The 12,798-nt window shown below is 46.7% G+C and overlaps 1 long non-coding RNA gene across 3 annotated transcripts in view; it reads right to left on the bottom strand.

Moving 5' to 3' along the window:
- Nucleotides 1-290: 290 nt before the first annotated feature.
- Nucleotides 291-12,798, bottom strand: part of LOC121166361 — a 28,854-nt gene continuing 16,346 nt past the window's right edge. Inside the window, exons 1-3 of one of the 3 annotated variants that reach the window (XR_005885407.1) lie at nt 2,278-2,493; nt 957-1,469; nt 291-497 (exon numbers count right to left, since the gene is read on the bottom strand). This is a non-coding gene — a long non-coding RNA (uncharacterized LOC121166361). Of the gene's footprint in view, nt 498-751; nt 1,470-2,277; nt 2,494-12,798 lie in introns of those variants that run through there. The other 2 variants (XR_005885408.1, XR_005885406.1) reach the window with 2 other exon arrangements.

The following is a 12,798-nucleotide window of genomic DNA, read 5'->3' as shown; positions in this document are numbered from 1 at the left end:
AGACTCATAACCTTCGCTGTCAGTGTGATATTATGGGTTAAGCCCCAACCTATAGAGCCAGTATCCCGCATGTGTGCCAGTTTGAACCCCAGCTGCCCCACTTCCCATCCAGGTTCCTGCTAATGAGCTTGGCAAAGCAGGAGACCTAATGAAGCTCCAGGCTCCTGGCTTCAGATTGAGCCAGCCCTGACTGCTGAGGTCATTTGGAGAGTGAATCAGCAGGTATAAAACCTCTCTCTCTCTCTTTCTGTCTTTCTCTTTCTTTCTGTCTCTCCTTCCCTCCCTCTCTGTAACTTAGCCTTTCAAATACAATGAAATCCTTACAAATAAAAAGATTCTGCAACTTACACGATTCTGTAACAAGTGAGCATGTAGCTGATGATGAGACAAATGCCAGCGTAACGAGTGGGGAGTTGGTAGAGATGACAGAGCAAGCGATCCAGCCAGGGAAAGACTACCAGGCCAGAGAACTCTTCCTGGAAGAAGCACCATCTAGGCTGAGATGTTCAGGCATATCGAACAGGAGGCAGGGAAAGGGGAGAGTTCTTAACACTAACAAATATTGGGAAAGGAAGGGAACTTAAATTGAATATATTTCAAAAGGTCCATGAAAAGTGGAATAACAACATCAGTTTATTTTGGTGCAATTTTTTTGTGAAATTCATTATACATTTTTCATAACATTCATTTCCATAAAATTTTAGAAACCTGTGCATTATGAATATGGAAAGAAGATCAACATAGCAGAGAAAAGTGAATTTTAGATGGAGCTGAGCACATAGGCAGAGCTCACATGAAGTTAGACTTTTTTCTAATGTGAATTTAGATTTTTGTCTAAGGTCAGTGAGAAGCCATTGATGAATTTTAAGCTGCCTAATGACAAGAGTAATCTATTCATTTACTTATAAAGACTTATGGATTTATTTAGGAGGCAGAGTTACAGAGAGAACCCTCACCTGCTTCCTCACTTCCTAGACGGCCACAACGGCTAGCACGGGTCCAAATGGCCACAGTGGCCAGGGCTGGACTCCATCTGGGTGTGCCGTGGGGGTGGCAGCCATGCAAGGAGCATCTTCTGCTGGTAGGAAAGTGCGTTTACAGGGAACTGGATCAGAGAAACAGCAGCTGGAACTCAACTGGCACCCACCCGGGATTACAGCACGGAAGGGGACAGCTTAACCCCCTGCAGGCCAGTGCCTGCTTTACGATTTCTAACCTCGGCCTGTGAGGTCTTCTTGCTCACTTAAAACCAAAAAAGACGGATCAGCCTTCATTTTGAAATCAGACATGGTTTTGAAACCCTAAGAATCACACTTCCTCCATTTAAAACCGCTTCATGTGGCAGTGACTAATGATTTCAGGCACAGTCCCAGGAAGCAGCCTGCCCGGGTGCAGCCTCTCCCCTTTGCAACGCGGTGTCTCCTCTTCCTTGGTGGGAAAATACGCAGAATCTTTACTTCACAGAATGGCTAAATTTAAAAAACAGAGTCTTTGCATAGATGCAGGAAGCATAGATATTTTATTATTTCCCAAACCTGAATTTTATATACTTGCATTCTTTGTTTCTAGGAGCTGGGCTAAGATAGAACTTCTTTTAAAAAAAAATTAGGGCTTCAGGATCACAGCAGACAATTTATTGCTCTGAAATCTCCATTTGGAAATTAGGTGCAAATAAAATCTTAACTTCTTTCTTATAAATTATTCAATGATACTAAAATATAGATACCATTGAGACGCTCCAGATAGTGTTTATAATAAACACCTGGAATTGATTCAATCAGCAAGAACAAACGACTGCAGCCTTTGAAGTTCGGAATGAGATATTTGCAAGCAGAAAGTTTCCAGCATCTTTACCTCCAGTTTTAATAACTGCACCTTCCTTCTCTTCCTTGTTGCACTTGCTAAAATATGCAGTGGTCTGCCCTGTCTATACAGCTATTAGTACTTGTGTTCATTCTATTGCTGCTGCAATAAAAGGCTATACTGTATATTGGCAAAGGCCAACACAAATTGATTATCCTAGAGCACAAACATGAAAGGGGTCTCGCAGAACTAAGATCCAGGCGTCAACAGGATTGTGTTCTGTTCTGGTGGACCAAGGGGGCAATCTATTGCATTTTCCACCCTCTAGATGCAGCCCACTGACCTTGGCTCATGGGCTTCTACCACGGTCTTCAAAGCCAGCAACGTTAGGCCAAGTCCTTCCCACATTCTCAGTTAGCTCGGGCTGCCATAGCAAAACACTACAGAGGGATGACTCCAGCAGTAGAGGCTTACCTCCTTAGCATCTGGGAGGCTGGAAGGCCAAGAGAGAACGCAAGCACGGCTGGGTTCTGGCGAGGGCACACGGTGCTTGGGTTACAGATGGGTTCCTCTTCACTGTGTCTTCAGTGCAGAGACAGTCCCCCGGTGTTTCTTCTGCCAAGGACAAAACCCCATCATGAGGATTCCATGCTCAAGAGCTCATGTTAACACAATCACCTCCCAAAAGTCCAGTCTCCAATACCACCACACTGGACATATGGACTGCTAGATCTGAATTTTGCTGGGGGACAGGGAAAGAGTAGATATATTTAATCTGTAGCATATATTATCATTCCAATTTCCTCTTTTGCCTTCCTCTTCTGTATTTAATGAATATTATGACTATTCTGCATCCACTTGGCTTATTCAGGATACTTTATCTAGTTTAAAATAGGCTAATGTAACCCAGGGGCCTGGCGCAATAACCTAGCAGCCAAAGTCCTCACCTTGCACACACCTGGATCCCATATGGGCACTGGTTTTAATCCCAGCAGCTCCACTTCCCATTCAGCTCCCTGCCTGTGGCCTGGGAAAGAAGCTGCAGATGCCCTAAAGCCTTGGGACCTTGGGACCCTGCAACCATGTGGGAGAACCAGAAGAGGCTCCAGACTCCCTGCCTTCAGATTGGCTCACCACTGGCCATTGCGGCCACTTGGGGAGCGAACCAACAGACGGAAGATCTTTCTCTCTGTCTCTCCTCCTCTCTGTATATCTCACTTTCCAATAAAAATAAATAAATCTTTAAAATAAAATAAAATACACGAATATGAATCTTTATTCCCCATTTCCAAGTAAGGTAACATATTCACATGTTTGGGCATTAAGAAATGGATCTCTTAACGGCATCATTTTATGATAGTATCTTTTTTTAAAAAGATTTATTTATTTATTTTTATTGGAAAGCCAGATATACAGAGAGGAGGAGAGACAGAGAGGAAGATCTTCCATCCGATGGTTCACTCCCCAACTGGCTACAACAGCAAGAGCTGAACCAATCCAAAGCCAGGAGCCAGGAGATTCTTCTGAGTCTCCCATGCAGGTGCGGGGTCCCAAGGCTTTGAGTCATCCTCAACTGCTTTCCCAGGCCACAGGCAGGGAGCTGGGTGGGAAGCGGGGCCCCCAGGACCCTACATGTTTTTCTAATATGTGAACTTTGTCATGGGTACATAGGTATGTACTACAGTAAACTAAACACACAGCATTGACAGCGTCTGATAGATTTCATAATCCTGGGATATATCTCTTGAGGAGAAGACAAGACTAATGAACAACACTATTTCTCTGTCAGGATGGCTTGCAGTGGGAAGGCCTCTTTATATTCCAGGGAGACAATGGGGAAGAAAATGCCAAGGTGAAGGCTGTTATCGTCCCATGACACTCAAGTTCAGAAATATGAAGACAGTGGGTAGAGCACCTAGGACACTCGCCTTTACACATGTTTATTTATTTGAAAAGCAGAAAAACAAATGTTAGGCAGGCACACAGGTAATCCATCTGCTAATTCAACCTCCTAGAAGCCAGTAACAGCCAGGACTGGGGCAGGACAAAATCAGGATCTGGGAATTCACTGTAGATCTCCCATGTGGGTGGCAGGTGCTGTGCAGAGTGCGCATCGGCAGGAAGCCGGAAGCAGGAGGAGACTCAGAACTGGAACCCAGGAACTCGGACAAAGGAGGCAGGTGTCCCCAGTGCATTCTAACCACTACATCCCACATCTATCCCTCGGTGTTCTTTCAAAGTTTTGTTGTCCTTGGGCCCGGCGCGGTGGTGCAGTGGCCAAGGTCCTCGCCTTGCACGCCCAGGATCCCATATGGGCACCGGTTCTAATCCCGGCGGCCCCTCTTCCCATCCAGCTCCCTGCTTGTGGCCCGGGAAAGCAGTCGAGGACGGTCCAAGGCTTTGGGACCCTGCACCCGCGTGGGAGACCCGGAAGAGGCTCCTGGCTTCGGATCGCATCGGCCCGTTGCGCTCACTTGGGGAGTGAATCATCGGACGGAAGATCTTCCTCTCTGTCTCTCCTCTCTATATATCCACCTTTCCAATAAAAAAATAAATAAATCTTAAAAAAAAAAAAAGAGTTTTGTTGTCCCTCCAGTCATGTGCCCATAACCTCTGACCCAAAGTGGCTAGCTGAATTTAACGGCAGGGTCTGAGCAGAGTCTATAGTAAAAGTGCTATTTTCTGGAAGTAAATGATTTATCTATATGAGGTAAAGGAAATTTTCCAGGAAGAAGAGTTGTTACATAGCAAACACCATTAAGCTTATCAGTGTAGTTGTAATCATTGGTTGGCAGAATGGTTACTTTGTACTCATTACTTCCTTTGGTAAGGTCCGTCTATAAAACGAGAAGCATGCTTTGTAAATTACTCCTGATTTCTTGCCCCGGCCCTTCTTTGCTTTCTTGCTGAAAGTAATTGCAGGTAGACTGCAGACATGCTTATTGAAAAGACTTTTTTATCATCGCACTGGTCATGTGCGATTGGGGACTGGGGACCGACTCTTAGGTGGTCAGCTGATGGGTCTCTTAGGCCTGATCTCCAACCTCAGGGAACACCTCAGGGACATGTGGTCTGACCTCAAAGCCCAAACTGTGGGACCGGGCCACCCCTGTTGCTGACCCCATATAAGGAAAGACAACATCCTGGGCTGCACAGGAAAGACAGGACAGCCACTCTCCGATTCAACAGAAAACCTCGAGTGCCTCACCGAAGCATGGAAAGAAGAGCAAGTTGAATGACACAACAGGCCACATTCTCCACCGAGCATTCCGAAATAGACACAGACACCGGAAAGTGTGGGAAGTACCACCTCACGTGTGGTGCCATGAAGCCAACACTGCTTCGGAACCACCAGGACCACTCAAGTCACAGCCTCAGGACACTCTTGCCCGCTCAGAATTCCTGGGATGGAATCAAGGGATCATCTCTGTCTCCTCACACTGATGTGATCTGCCAAGAAGTGTTGCAAGCTCTCCCCTCCCTCCACCCCTGCAGTCACTGGGAGAGGTAGGGTCTCTCCCCCGCTCCCCATCCCTCCCCATCCCACCCAGAGATCTACATGGGTATCCCCTCACTTAAGTGACAATCATTGAAAAATAAATGTCTTTTTATAAAAAAGAAAAAGAAATCGGGCACCACATAAAACACTGTTCACAACTAGGAAGGACAAGGTGGAGCCCACATGAGGAAGTCTCTGCTTTGCATGTGCTGAGTCCCCGTAAATACTTAGGATACTCATCATTAATTTCTCTTTTTCCTCAGTTTTGGTTTTCTCAATCTGACCCCACATCACCCTCCAAGAAATGGCAATTTTAGATACCTAATGTAATAGAGGATGCTCAGTGAATGGAAAGTGACCGCTACAAATCCTAATAGCACCTAAAATAGCAATTCAGCTAAATACATGCACAAGTTTGGGGTAAGGCAGAGAGTCTCTTAAAACTAGAGTATTCATTCCCAACCAAAGTCCTTGCTTTCCAATCAGTGAAAACAAAATTGATTTTCAGATTCTCTACTGGCTGAAGGAATCTGAATCTAGGGGAAATAACTGACTATAACAAAAGAAGAGTAATGGCAGTGTAAATTCATACGTTTCTGTATGTGTACACATGTGTACAGTTTTCTTTTCCTGCTAAGACAGACTTGGGTTTGAATCATTTGCTTTAGAATGTGAATCAAATAATGAGTTCTTGAAGAACAAAACAATGTTTCAAAGAAAGCTGTGACTCCTTTCTGGGGAAGTGAGACAGCAGTGCCTTTGTGTGAGCCGGCTCGGGCGCAGCCAGCCGCAGTCAGCGGGAGAGCCACGCAGTGCCTTGACACTGCAGCTACCCTCCTTGGCCAAGACGCTCAAGTGAACCCATGTCATTTTTCCTTCTGTAATCCTGTATTTTTAGGGGAGTGACTGTCACTGTCCCAAGCTTGAACCCCATTTCCATTGTTGCCCCTGCTCATGAGTACATCTGGGCCATGAGCTCTTAAAAGGATTATGTAGTTGAGCACAGTTTTAAAAAAACAAATTTCTTGAGAAACTGAAAGTTGTTGGATTTTTCTACCACTTCCTTCTGGCATGTAAGTTTCTAGAAAGAGGTAACCTCATAAGCTAGCCTACTCCTAGAGTAGTTTAACATTTGGTTGAACTCTACATTAACGCTATTTGCCATTACAATCACAGGTTCCACCGAGGCAGGCTCCAGGCACAGTTCTGGAGCTCATGGTGACCCCGCAAGCGGGGGGCTACATGCGCAAACTGCAAATTCAATCATTCAAAGGCTTCGGGAACTTGATTTTCAAAGAGTAATTTTAGGATCCAGAACTGGTTTCCTTTGTTTCAAAGACAACATGTTTGAAAGTACCAACTTAAAAGCCATGTAACAATTATTTCTTTAAGCATGCAGGTTCTGCGGTGCTGTGAGGTACAGGAATACAGGAACAGAAAGGCCGCTTTGATAGCGGCTCACAGATGAAAGATACCCTCCGGAGCAAGTGTTCGCTGCAGCAGCTAACATGGAGCTTCCTCGGGGCCAGCGCTGTGGTGTAGTGGGTTAGGCAGCCACCCACAGAGCTGCCATCCCATGAGTGCCAGTTCATGTCCTGGCCGTCACACTTCTGACTCAGCTCCCTGCTAATGCACCTGGGAAAGTAGCAGAGGCCAGCTGCTGTACTCACATGGGGGACCCAGAAGAAGCTTCTGGCTCCTGGCTCCTGGCTCCAGACTGGCCATAGCTTCAGCCATTGTGGCCCTTTGGGGAGTGAGCCAGTGCAGAGAAGACCTCTCTCCCTGTCTCACTCAATCTCTCTCTCTCTCTCTCTCTCTCTCTAGTTCCATCCATCCAGTAAATAAATACATGCTATTATCTAGACGCAGCTTAGACGCACGTCATGGTGTATGTGCTTCGTGGGCTGCCCCGACCCAGCTCCCTGCTGCTCGCCCTCAGCAGGCGGTGGGCACCTTATCGCCCTCAGCAGGCAGTGGGCAGACGTGCAGACCGCCAGAGTGAGCCTCTGGCTGCTGACCTGGCCGCGCTCTGCCCTGGCTGCTGTGGAGATGTGCAGAACGCAGTGCAGGTGAAATGCCTCTCTAATCCCGCTCCTTTCAAACACAAGGAAGATAAACAGTGACTAAAACATACCCACTAACAGGACACATAACCTCTGAGGAAAAACTATTTCAAAAGCATTTCCTCCTTTTGGCCACACAGAAATCCAGTTCCTACATAGACGCACATTCAAAATATCTTCGAGGGCCTGGTACGATAGCCTAGTGGCTAAAGTCCTCGACTTGAACACGCCAGGATCCCCTAATCCTGGATGCCCTGCTTCCTATCCAGCTCCCTGCTTGTGGCCTGGGAAGGCAGTCGAGGATGCCCAAAGCCTTGGGTCCCTGCACCAGAGGGGGAGACCCCAAAGAGGCTCCAGGCTCCTTGGCTTCGGCTCAGCTCAGCTCCGGCTGTTACAGCCACTTGGGGAGTGATTCAGCAAATGGAAGATCTTCCTCTCTGTCTCTCCTACTCTCTGTATATCTGTGTATTTTCCCTGCATATCTCTCTGTATATTTCCCAATACAAAATAAATAAATCTTTTTTTAAAAGAAGACACACATAGCTTCCTAGACCATGAATATTTAGGGACTAGCACTGGGGCATAATGGGTAAAGCCACTGCCTTGCAGTGCCAGCATCCCACACAGCTACCTGTTCAAACCCCAGATACTCCACCTCCGACCCAGCTCCCTGCAGAAGCACCTGCAGAAGCGGAGGACTACATCAAGCACTGACCTCTGAACCCACGTGGGAGCTCCAGGCTCCTGGCTTTGGAATGACGCAGCTCTGGCCCTTGCAGACATTTGGGGAACTAACCAGTAAATGTAAAAGCAATCTCTCTCTTACACACACACACACACACACACACACCTATGTAACTCTGACTTTCAAGTAAAATAAATAAAACTTAAAAACAACAACAACAGAAAAAAGAACATGAGAGCAGCACATTTCACAAGAAGTGCAGGCACGGGAATGCCACACAACCCCCTCCCCCGCCATACACACACACATAAACACACTGGCATTTTCAATAATTGCTCAAGACTTTGCAAAACATCTCATCACTACACAAGAGGCACATATTTTGTCAACCAAGAGCAAGCTGTCCTTTCCCTCGCCGTGCTAGGTAGCACTAGTCCTGCTGCGCAGAGAGCTCACCATGTACCCTGAGCAGGGCTGCAAGCAGAGCAGGTGGCTCAGAACCGCCCTGGGAGCAGAGCACACCGTGCTGTGTTGAACTCGGGGCCTTGCAGTTGCTTACGTGTCAACTCGGTTTTCAAAACAGATTGGCTGACCTTTATGCCCTGCAACTAGTGGTTTTCCAAATCCCACACAAGACCTGCTCAGCGTTTCTAACACAGGACGGCAGTGCCCATCCTTCCAGAAGGTGGACTGAATGCGAACAAGGACCGAGGTGAGCCCTCCGAGACACATCACGACTAGAGACAGTGTGAGCTGCCGGAAGCCCACGTGGGAAGCTGGGTGGCTCCTGCCCCTGCGTGCCACTTATAGCGTTCACTGTCGACGCAGAAAAGCACCGACACATTATGAGCAGCTAACAGCCAAAAGGAAACCGTAGTCCCAACTTCTAACATGAAAGGAATCCAGATGTCTCAACACCTTTCCCTAAAGAGAAGTTGAAAGTACACACTAAAGCATAAAGATAAACCTGCTTTGATTTACAATTATTGATTGATCTTCTACTTAACTGCCTTGGGACAACAGATCCGTCAGAGGAATCACTCATGTTTATTTTTCTATATTGGCTCAAATGTGAAAAAGAACTACTGAGTTGACACAAAAAGTTTTTCCTCCTTTAAAAAAAAATGTATGATGCTATCAAAAATTTTATGACAATGCTGTCCAAAAGTTTCAGAGTTTAAGCCGTTGTGTTGTGGAAGTTAACTTAGTATGGTAAAAATTTAATTTTCAAAATTGAAAACTTTCCAAACTTTTCCTATTTCTCACTATCATTTTTAAAGGTTTTTTTTTTGGGGGGGGGGGCTTGGTTTTGTTTTTGTTTGGTTGGTTGGTTTGTTGTAATGAAGTTCTGCTGAAATGAAAATGCCTATTTCTTCTCCAGGAAAATCCTGCTTCCTTTTTTAAAGAATGCACAGCGAACAGGGGCTGGCATGGTGGCACAGCGAGCTAATAGTATCCCATATGTCCCAGCTACTCCACTGCTGATCCAGTTCCCTGCTTTTGACCTGGAAAAGCAGTGGAGGGTGACCTAAGTTCTTCAGTAGCTGTACCCACATGGGAAACCTGGCAGCTCCCAGCTCCAGTCCATAGCAGCCATCTGAAGAGTGAACCGGCAGATGAGTGAGCTCTCCCTCTAATTTCTTCAAGTAAAACTCAATTTTTAAAAAAATAGTAGGCTTTTTTTTTTCCTTTTTATTTGAAAGGCAGAGAAAAAGACACGTTAACTAGAGATCTTCCACTTCTTATTTCACTCTATAGATGTCCATCCAGGACAGCCAGGGCGGGGCCAGAAGACAGCCAGGGCGGGGCATGACCCTAGCCAGGGCGGGGCCAGACGTTAGCCAGGGCGGGGCCAGACAACAGCTGGGGCGGGGCCAGACGACAGCCAGGGCGGGGCCAGAAGACAGCCAGGGCGGGGCCAGACAACAGCCGGGGCGGGGCCAGATGACAGCCGGGGTGGGGTCAGAAGGCAGCCAGTGTGGGAGGGGGGTCAGACGAAAGCCGGGGCGGGGCCAGACGACAGCCGGGGCGGGGCACGCCAACCAGGGCGGGGCACGCCAACCAGGGCGGGGCATGACGCTAGCCAGGGCGGGGCCAGACGACAGCCGGGGCGGGGCCAGAAGACAGCCGGGGCCCTGGGACTCCAGCTGGCTCTCCCTCGTGGGAGACAGAACCAAGCACTGCGGTCATGCTCGCTGCCTCCCAGGCTGCAAAGGAGCGACTAGCTGGCTTGGAGCAGAGCAGCTGGGACTGGAACCAGGCCGTGGCTGACACTGCCTCTGAGTTTTGGTCATGGGCTCTTTGTGAATTAAATCTACATTTAAAATATACCTGTGGCTTGCCTTTTTATCAATTTTTAAAAATATTCTTAGTGTTACTGTAATTGCAATTTTTAAAAATATTCTTAGTTTTACTGTAATTAAGCACATCAACCTTTGACTTTAAGATTAGTACTTATTTCAAATATTTTTTAAAAGATGTATTTATTTTTATTGGGAGGACAGATTTACAGAGAGAAGGAAAGACAGTGAGAAAGCCCCTCCATCCACTGGCTGAGACGATCCGAAGCCAGGAACCAGGAGCTTCCTCTGTGTCTCCCAAGTGGGTGCAGGGTCCCAAGGCTTAGGGCTGTCCTCGACTGCTTTCCCAGGTCACAAGCAGGAAGCAGTCAGGGTGCATGAACCCGCACCCATATGGGATCCTGGCACATGCTAGGAGAGAACTTCAGCCACTAGGCTACTGCACTAGGCCCAAGATTAGCACTCCTTAATGTCCAATATATTCAGCAAACCATCCACTCACAGAAAGATCATTGATATCATTTTTTTAAGTCTCACTCTTTCGCCTTTCACATTCAAAGTGACTGCAATTTACCTGTAATTGGTATTTGATTTATACTGTAAAGCCAATTTTGCTCTTCATTGCAAACAGCACACCGGCTTCTGCGCCCTTCTCTGCAGTCACTTGTCTTCACTGCTTCATTCTTGCATACTTTCCCAGCACCTTTTCTTGACTCCTCATTTTGTTTGTACCACTCCTTCCCCTCGCATGCCCCAAATCTGTCATCCAGAGTTTTACTTGAACATCATCAAAGCCGAGGCTTTATATTCTGCTCTCAATCATGGTTCACTCCTCCAGGCTTAGTGATAGCTTTATTTTTAAAGTCGGTAATCAATAAACAAATTCTCTATTATCATAATTAATCAATGGGCTTCTCACCCAAGAGCCAGCGAGCACTAATAATCACGTGTTTCTGATCTCACAGCCCTGTGCTCCAAAGTTAAATGCCTTGTCCTCGTCTGTCTCTTGTTAATTGCTAAGAGAACAGTATCACAAATTGTTTCTCCTTTGCAAGATCACATTCCCGCAGTGTTCTGATCTACACAGTTTCTGCTTATTTCTTGTTTATCTTGCTAAGATCCTCGGGCTTTTTCCATCAGATCTTGCAACTTCCCATTAGCAGGAACTAATATCTAAAATATATTTCGTTCTTTTCCTGGAAACTCTTCTACGAGTTTCAGTTTAATTTCCTTCCCAGCCCACGACACGACTGTCATCCTTGAATATTGCTTCGTTACACCCTGACAGTAGTAAGAAAGCCTACGTGTCCTTGAAAAGAGTGAAGCGGCTGTGATGGGAGAAGGAACACGGCCCACAGGAGACCACCTTCTGTGACAACATCACTTCCAAGTTACGGAGTTCTCCACCCCACCCTCGGTCTGCAGAATTGGCTGCAAACACTAACGGAGCTCTCTGAGCTCAGAGCTCATTTCTGCTACAGCGAAAGGAGACGGATGGAATCGGCAACGGAAGAAGCGCACGGGGCAGGGTCTGAGGAAGGGGTACTCAGGGCAGAGCTGCCCTTGTCCTGTGTCCCCCAGGTCAGAGCCTGTCCTGTCAAGAAGCACTAGTGCCAACCAGGAAGTCGCAGAGAGCCTTACTGTCTAGTTCCTGTTGATATTCTACTAAGTGAACAAGATCCATTCCCCACATGCTGAATTGTAGTCTCCAGACCCTCAAGGTATGATCGCCAAAAAAACACGCCGTTACCGTCTGGCCTTCACCCTAGATCGTATTTTGGAGTAGATCGACACTCTACCCTCAATCACGCTGTAACTGACTGGCTAGCAGTCAGACAGGCACTCCTCTCGGGAGTCACACTGGAGGGCTTTGGGGACGACCCTCCCCCCCAGAGGCCTAAGAAAAAAGCCAGACTTTATTTGGAAAAATGTTGAGTTCTTTACCACTCAACCACATGTCTTCTTCTTCTTGATTTTTAGTCTCATGTCATAATTATAGATATGTATATACAGATATATCCACTCTCTCTATATATATATATTATATATATCACTCAATATATACTTATATATCCTGTATCAAAATATATTATATATGTCCTATGTTTATGTGTGTGTGAATACATACACACACATATCTCTATATATCCTCAAATTAAAATACACGGATGGGGTCAGCGTGGTGGCACAGTGAGTTAAGCCGCTGCCTGGAGTGCAGGCATCCCATATGGGCACAGGCTCAGGTCCTTGATATTCCACTTCAGAGCTAACTCCCTGCTAACATTTTTGGGAAAGTAGCAGAACAGGGCCCATGTGCTTGGACCCCTGTACATACATGGGAGAGCTGGATGAAGCTCCTAGCTACAGCCTGGCCTAGTACTGGCTGCGGCAGATATTTAGAGAGTGAACCAGCAGATGGGAGACTTCGCTGGCTCTGTTTCTAACTCT

The sequence above is a fragment of the Ochotona curzoniae genome, unplaced genomic scaffold, assembly GCF_017591425.1.
Source record: "Ochotona curzoniae isolate NIBS_2020 unplaced genomic scaffold, NIBS_Ocur_1.0 patch137, whole genome shotgun sequence".
Classification (NCBI taxonomy): Eukaryota; Metazoa; Chordata; class Mammalia; order Lagomorpha; family Ochotonidae; genus Ochotona; species Ochotona curzoniae.
Note: the sequence above shows the minus strand (reverse complement) of the source record. Positions and strands in the feature narration are given on the sequence as shown.